The following is an 8,270-nucleotide window of genomic DNA, read 5'->3' as shown; positions in this document are numbered from 1 at the left end:
CTCTCCACATTAACTGAAGTCTCTCCTCCCTGATGCCGGTCCAGCCAGTCTAATCTCACACCCTCTCCAAAGCCCTTCAGATCCTTCCTCATGTATTTTATCCCAAAAATATGAAACTATCTTGTAAGGATACTATTCTAAAGGGAGTGCAGGAGCAGAGAGTCTTGGGTGGATATGTGCATAAGCCATTGAAGTTGGCAGGACAGGTAGTGAGAGCTGTTTCTAAAGCATGCAGTATTCTCGACTTCATTAATAGGGACATAGAGTACAAGAGCAGGGAGGTTCTGATGAACTTATATAAGACACTGGTTAGACCTCAGCTGGAGTACTGTGCATAGTTCTGGATGCCACACTATAGGAAGGGTGTGAACGCATTGGAGGGAGTGCAGAAGAGGTTTACCAGAATGGTTCCAGGGATGAGACACTTCAGTAATGAGGAAAGATTGGAGCAGTTGGGACTGAGGAGAATTGATGGAAGATGTAAAATTTAAAATTTCCCACTGAACCCACAAATCCCTCTAGCACGGAAACCACAAATCCCACTGAGATTCGCAAACTGCACTTCACTGAACCCACAAATCCCACTGAAACCCTAAATCCCATTAACACTGAACCCACAAATCCCACTAAACTCAGGCTCCAAACCACACATTCACTGAACCCACAAATCCCACTGAAACTCTAAAACCGCTCTTCACTGAACCCACAAATCGCCCTGAATCCCAAATTCCCGCTGACACTGAACCCACAAATCCCACTAACAACCAGGAACCAAACCAAATTTCACTGATCCCACAAATCCCACTAACACTTAGATCCCAAACTGCACTTTCATTGAACTCACAAATCCCACTTAACCCCGAATTCCCGCTGACACTGAAACCACAAACCCCACTAACACCGAGGAACCAAACCGCATTTCCACTGAACCCACAAATCCCACTGAACCCCTAAATCCCACGAACACTGAACCCAGAGATCCCAACGAACCCCTAAGTCCCACTAACATTGAACACACAAATCCCACTAACACTTAGGCGCCAAACCACACATTCACTGAACCCCAATCCCACTGAACCCCAAACACCTCTAACTCTGAGGCCCCAAAACCACACTTTCACTGAACCCCTAAATCCCACTGACGCCTAGGAAGCAAACCACACTTCACTGAACCCACAAATCCCACTAACACTTAGATCCCAAACCGCACTTTCATTGAACCCACAAATCCCACTTAACCCTGCATTCCCGCTGACACTGAAACTACAAATCCCACTAACACCTAGGAACCAAACCGCATTTCCACTGAACCCACAAATCCCACTGAACTCCCAGATCCACCTAACACTTAGGCCTGAAATCGCGCTATCAATGAACCCACAAATCCCACTAACACTTCGGCCCCAAACCACACATTCACTGAACCCACGAATCCCACTGACACCTAAATCCCACTAACACTGAACTCCAAATCCCACTGAAACCCTCAAACTGCACTTCACTCAACCAACAAATCCCGCCCAACTAAACCCCAAATTCCACTAACACTGAACCCAAAAGTCCCACTGAATCCCGCAATCCTACTAACACTTAACCCACAAATCCAACTAACACTGAACCCGAAATCCCACTGAGACCCTCAAACTGCACTTCACTGAACCCACAAATCCCACTGAACCCATAATCCCAGTGACAGTAAACACACAAATCCCACTAACACCTGGGAACCAAATGGCACTTCACTGTGCCCACAAATCCTACTGAACCCTCAAATCAAACTAACACTTACGCCTTAAATCGTGATATCACAGAATCCACGAATCCCACTAACACTTAGGCCTCAAACCGCACTTTCACTGAAACCACAAATCCCACTGAACCCCTAAATCCCACTAACACCGAACCCACAAATCCTACTAACACTGAACCCTCAAATCCCACCAACACTTAGACCACAAACCGTACTTTCATTGAACCCACAAATCCCACTGAACCCCTAACTCCCACAGACACTGATCCCACAAATCCCACTAACATCTAGGAAACAAACCGCGCTTCACTGAACCCACAATTCCCATTGAACCCTCAGATCCAACCAACACTTAGGCTTGAAATCGTGCTATCACAGAACCCATGAATCCCGCTGCCACCTAGGAACCAAACTGCACTTCACTGAACCCGCAACTCCCACTGAACCCGCAATTCCCACTGAACCCACAAATCCCTCTAGCACGGAACGCACAAATCCCACTGAAACTCGAAAACCGCACTTCACTGAACCCACAATTCCCACTGAACTCCTAAGACCACTAACACTGAACCCACAAATCCCACTGAACCCCTCAATCCCACTAACACTGAACCGCTAAATCCCACTAACACTTTGTCCTCAAACCCAGTATCACTGAACCCACAATTCCCACGGAAACAGAAATCCTAAATCCCACTAATGCAGAACCCCTAAATCCCACTATCACCGAACCCTCCAAGTCCCACTAACATCAAATCCCTAAATCCCACTATCACTGAACCCCCAAATGCCACTAACATTGAACCCCAAAATTCCACTTACACAGAATCCCTAAACCCCACTAATGCAGAATCCCTAGATCCCACTATCGCTGAACCCCCAAATCTCACTAACACAGAACCCCTAAATCTCACCATCACTGACCCCCTAAATCACACTAACACTGAACCCCCAAATCCCACTAACACAGAAACCCCTAGATCCCACTATCACTGAACTCCCCGATCTCACTAACACTTAGTCCTCTAACTGCCCTCTCACTAAACCCACAAACCAACTGTCACTGAACCTCAAACCAACTATCACTGAACCCACAAATCCCACTGACACTTAGGCCCCTAACATTTTGGCCTCAAACCCCTAACACTGAACCCCCATATCCCACTAATGTTGAACCCCCAAAACCCACTAACACGGAATCCTCAAATCCCACTAACACGGAACCCGCAAATCCCACTAACGTGGAACCCACAAATCCCACTATCACAGAACCCACAAATCCCACTAACTCTTAGGCCCCAAACTGCACTGTCACAGAATCCACAAATCCCACGAGCACTTAGGCCTCAAACCCCTATCACTGAACCCACAACTCCCACTAGCACTGAACCCCGATATCCAACTAACACGGAACCCCCAAATCCCACTAACACTTAGGCCCCAAAGCACACTTTCACTGAACCCACAAATCCCACTAACACCTCAATCCCACTAACACCTGAACCCACAAATCCCACTGACACTGAACCTCAAATCCAACTAAATCTTAGGCCTCCCAGCCCAACTATCACTGAACCCCCAAATTCAAATAAAACATAGGACCCACAACCCCACAATCACTGGACCCCCAAATCCCACTGAGAGGTAGTCCTCAAATTCCACTGTCGCCGAACCCTCAGATCCCACTGACACTGAGGCCTCAACCCCCACTACCACTGAACCCCCAAATCGCACTGACACTTGTGCCTGAAACACCACTTTCACTGAACCCCAACCGACTATCACTGAACCCCCAAATCCCACTACCACTGAATCCACAAATCCCACTATCACTGAACCCCCAAACACATCGTAACCGTGTTTCTGTAATGGTGATTAGATCTAAATCATTTATCTGTATCTGTGCCACTAATTCATCTATCTTATTAGAGATGCTTCATGCATTCAGATAAAAATAAGTTTAATTTATTTTTATTCAACTAGTAGCAAAGTTGGATTTGTAAATAAATGCAAAACATATCTATATAAGTTCTGAGAAATGTTGAATATTGTGCACATTTTTAATGGAGGGAGGGGTGAAATAGCACCCTCTTGTGGCCATTTGTGTATGTACGTATGTATGTATATAAACAAACCAGATTACACAGTTTAGTTGGGTAATTGACTTCCATAAGGCACGCTGTTTCTGTTGCCCTGCAAAGATAACACGCTTATTTGAAGGTGTCAGTGAAAAGCCTCTTCAAGATGGCCCCCTTCACCCATCTCCAGGACAGGCCTCGTCTGCTGCATCCTCCAGTGCTTTCCAGTAGATCAGCAGCTCGTAGGGTGTCACCCTGTGAGAGGTGACGAGTTTACGGAAGCCGCAAACAGAAAACTTCACATTCCAATTGTGGAACTTCTGCTCCGAGTGGATTTCCACTGGTGTGATCTTCAACTCCGCCAAGCACAGCCCGACGTAAACATCCTCCAGTTTAAAGTGGGGGACCGTCCTGGAAATATTCCAGACTCGGTGGGCAACATCGGCCGAAAGCATGTACCCAGTGCCGGAGCAGAATGGTGGGTATGTTTCCTGAGGATATTCCTGTTCGCTGACGTACCATTTACTGGATTTCTCCCTGACAGGTCCAAAATTCCTCATGATGAAGCCGGTGAAGATATACGTGTGATTCATTCCCAACAAGAGCTTGGTCAGGTGATCGGCGTTGACAAACATGTCGGAATTGGTTTTCAACACGAAGGAGGTGGACAGACAGAATCGGCTCACCCATTCCAGGCCCATCAGCACCTTGGTGGTCAGGTTGTAATAAGTGTCGGTGAAATTTTTCTGGATGATGTCCTTGTGCAGTGAACTTTTTTCAGCAGCTGCTCCTGATGCTCTCGGCTGTACACGAGCAGGAAGTAGCTCACCACCCTCTTGCCATGGGTTGTCCGCACTCGCCCCCAGGTCTGGCGAATGACCGAGCGAGCTTCCAACTGGTCTTGGGCACTGGTGACCAGAAGGACCAGGAATGGGGGACTGGTGTCACAGCTGCTGTTGGGCAGCATGAGGAAGGAATGGTCATTTAACTTTGCAGAATGCCAATGTTCAACACCGTATTGGCTTAAATATCTGATCAGAGGAAAGATTAACAAGGGGGCAACAACAAACAACCATTTCCTTTTGAGAAATGATTTCAAACAAAAGTTTCTTTGAGAAAATATCTTCATGCTCGAAGCACCTGTAAAATAAAATAAACAAGTTGGGTTTGGTGGAATCCAGAAAATGCAAGAGGAATTATTTTTCAGATTAAGATTATTTGACTGGATTTGGGATACAAATACAAGAGGATGTCATTCAGCTCCTAGAGCCTGTTACACAGGAACAGGGGGAGGTTATTCAGCCCCTAGAACCTATTACACAGGAACAGGGGGAGGTTATTCAGCCCCTAGAGCCTGTTACAGGAACAGGGGGAGGTTATTCAGCCCTTAGAGCCTGTTACACAGGAACAGGAGAAGGTCAATCAGCCCCAAAAGCCTATTACACAGGAACAGGGGGAGGTTATTCAGCCCCTAGAGCCTGTTACACAGGAACAGGAGAAGGTCAATCAGCCCCAAAAGCCTATTACACAGGAACAGGGGGAGGTTATTCAGCCCCTACAGCCAGTTACACAGGAACAGGGGAAGGTTATTCAGCCCCTAGAGCCTATTACACAGGAACTGGGGGAGGTTATTCAGCCCCTAGAGCCTATTACACAGGAACAGGGGAAGGTCATTCAGCCCCTAGAGCCTGTTACACAGGAACGGGGGGAGGTTATTCAGCCCCTAGAGCCTATTACACAGGAACGGGGAGAGGAAATTCAGCCCCTAGAGCCTGTTACACAGGAACAGTGGGAGGTTATTCAGCCCCTAGAGCCTGTTACACAGGAACAGGAGAAGGTCAATCAGCCCCAAAAGCCTATTACACAGGAAGAGGTTTTTCAGCCCCTTGGGTCTGTCACACAGTAACTGAGGAGGAATTGCAGCACTCAAAACATCTACAGGAATCTGGCACAGAACATCTAGTGACTGAGTTGCTTCAGTCTGACAAAAAGTTCAGTGAAAGGTAGGAACAAACAGAGAAAGAGCTGGGCATAAGACAGCATGAGCAGTTTTCACACAAGCACATACCTAAGAGACTCGTCACTCCCTGTGTACGGTGATAGGTATCAGGGTCACTGGTCCCTTTAACTGGTACCACCGGATTTGTCTGGGTCGAGGTGCGTTCGATGCTAACGCTGAATTAATGTATACACGACCAATCTTGTTAACAACTGCACATAAACCCGGAGTTCAATTCTTGCCTATAATGAATCCCACAATCTCACTCTGCTCGGTGCCAGTAAACAAGAATGGGTGTGGTTGAAGTGCATTGTGAAAAATGCACCCGGTCCTTACTGTTAATGACTTCCCATCAATTATACAGATAACAAAGGTTCCTCCAGGTGATGTTTGTGTGATACAGGTGCCAATCTCACAAAGAATTTGTATCAAACAGCTGCTGCACTGACATAGCTCACCAACTGTGCTTTAAAATTTATTGGATAAAGAAGATATTTGTTGCAAACATATACAGTATATATGCTGAATGCAGGGACCCTTTTCAAACCATTGAAGAGCAGTGAGACACTCTCCCCATTGAAGAGCAGCGAGGCTCTCTCTCCATCGAAGAGCAGTGAGGCTCTCCCACCATCGAAGAGCAGCGAGGCTCTCTCTCTCTCCATCAAAGAGCAGCGCACTCTCTCTCTCCATTGAAGAGCAGTGCACTCTCTCTCTCTCTCCATTGAAGAGCAGTGAGACTCTCTCTCTATCGAAGACCAATGTGACTCTCCATCAAAGAGCAGCGAGACTCCCTCTCTCTCCATTGAAGAGCAATGAGACTCTCTCTATCGAAGAGCAGTGAGACACTCTCCATTGAAGAGGAGCAAGGCTCTCTCTCTATCAAAAAGCAGCGAGACACATCCTCCCTCAAAGAGCAGGAAGACTCTCTCTATCGATGAGCAGCAAGTCTCTATCTCCATCGAAGAGCAGAGAGTCATACTCTCTATTGGGGAGCAGCGAGACTCTCTCTCCATTGAAGAGCAGCGAGGCCCTCTCTCCAAGGAAGAGCAGCGATGCTCTCTCTCTCCATGGAGGATCAGCAAGTCTCTCTCCCTCCATCAAAGAGCAGCGAGAGCCTCACTCCATCAAAGAGCAGGGAGACTCTCTCTCTGTCAAAGAGCAATGGGACTCTATCGGAGAGCAGCGAAAATCTCTATTTCCCTCCATCGAAGAGCAGCGAGATTCTCCCTCTCCATCGAAGAGCAGCGAGACTCTCTCTATTGGGGAGCATCAAGACTCTCTCTCCATTAAAGAGCAGCGAGACCCTCTCTCCAAGGAAGAGCAGCGAGACTCTCTGCCAAAGAGCAGTGAGACTCTCTCTTTCCATGGAAGATCAGCAAGTCTCTCTCCCTCCATCGAAGAGCAGCGAGATTATCTGTCGAAGAGCAATGAGACTCTCTCTATCGGAGAGCAGCTTTCCCTCCATTGAAGAACAGCGAGATTCTCCCTCTCTATCGAAGAGACTCTCTGTCTGTCGAAGAGCAGTGAGACTCTCTATCTCCCATCATCGAAGAGCAGCGAGATTTTCCCTCTCCATCGATGAGAGGTAAGACTCTCTCTGTGTCGAAGAGCAGTGAGACTCTCTATCTCCCATCATCGAAGAGCAGCGAGATTCTCCCTCTCCATTGAAGAGTACTGAAGCTCTCTATCTCTCTCTCCATTGCAGAGCTGTGAGACTCTCTCTCTCTCCATTGAAGAGCACTGAAGCTCTCTATCTCTCTCCATTGAAGAACAGCTAGACTCTCTCTATCGAAGAGCAGTGAGACTCTATCAAAAAGCAGTGAGACTCTCTCAATATTAAAGAGCAGTGAGACTCTCTCAATATCGAAGAGCAGTGAGACTCTCCCTCTCCATCAAAGAGCAGCGAGACTCTCTCCATCGAAGAGCAGCGAGACCCTCTCGATCAAAGAGTAACGAGACTCTCTCCAGTGAAAAGCAGCAAGACTCTCTCACTCTCTCCATCAAAGAGCAGCGAGACTCTCTCTCCTCATGAAAGAGCAGTGAGACTCCCTCTCCTTCGAAGAGCAGTGAGACTCTCTCTCTCTCTCTCCATCCAAGAGCAGCGAGGCTCTCTCTCCATCAAAGAGCAGTGAGACTCTCTATCGCAGAACAGCGAGACTCTCTCCCTCTATCGACGAGCAGCGAAACTCTCTTTCTATCGAAGAGCGGCAAAATACCCTCTCTCTATCAAAGAGCAGCCAGGCACTCTGTCCATCGCAGAGCTGTGAGACTCTGTCTCTCTCCATTGAAGAACAGCTAGACTCTATCGAAGAGCAGTGAGACTCTCTCAATATCAAAGAGCAGTGAGACTCTCTCAATATCAAAGAGCAGTGAGACTCTCTCAATATCAAAGAGCAGTGAGACTCTCTCAATATCAAAGAGCAGTGAGACTCTCTCAATATCG

The 8,270-nt window shown here is 47.4% G+C and overlaps 1 pseudogene; it reads right to left on the bottom strand.

Annotated features, from left to right (window-relative positions):
* Positions 1-4,004: 4,004 nt before the first annotated feature.
* On the bottom strand, positions 4,005-4,957 carry LOC144676780 (beta-1,3-galactosyltransferase 5-like; annotated as a pseudogene).
* Between the last annotated feature and the right edge of the window lie 3,313 nt (positions 4,958-8,270).

Source organism: Cetorhinus maximus, unplaced genomic scaffold (assembly GCF_964194155.1).
Source record: "Cetorhinus maximus unplaced genomic scaffold, sCetMax3.hap1.1 HAP1_SCAFFOLD_1899, whole genome shotgun sequence".
In the NCBI taxonomy this organism is placed as follows: domain Eukaryota; kingdom Metazoa; phylum Chordata; class Chondrichthyes; order Lamniformes; family Cetorhinidae; genus Cetorhinus; species Cetorhinus maximus.
This window is presented reverse-complemented; position numbering and strand designations above follow the sequence as displayed.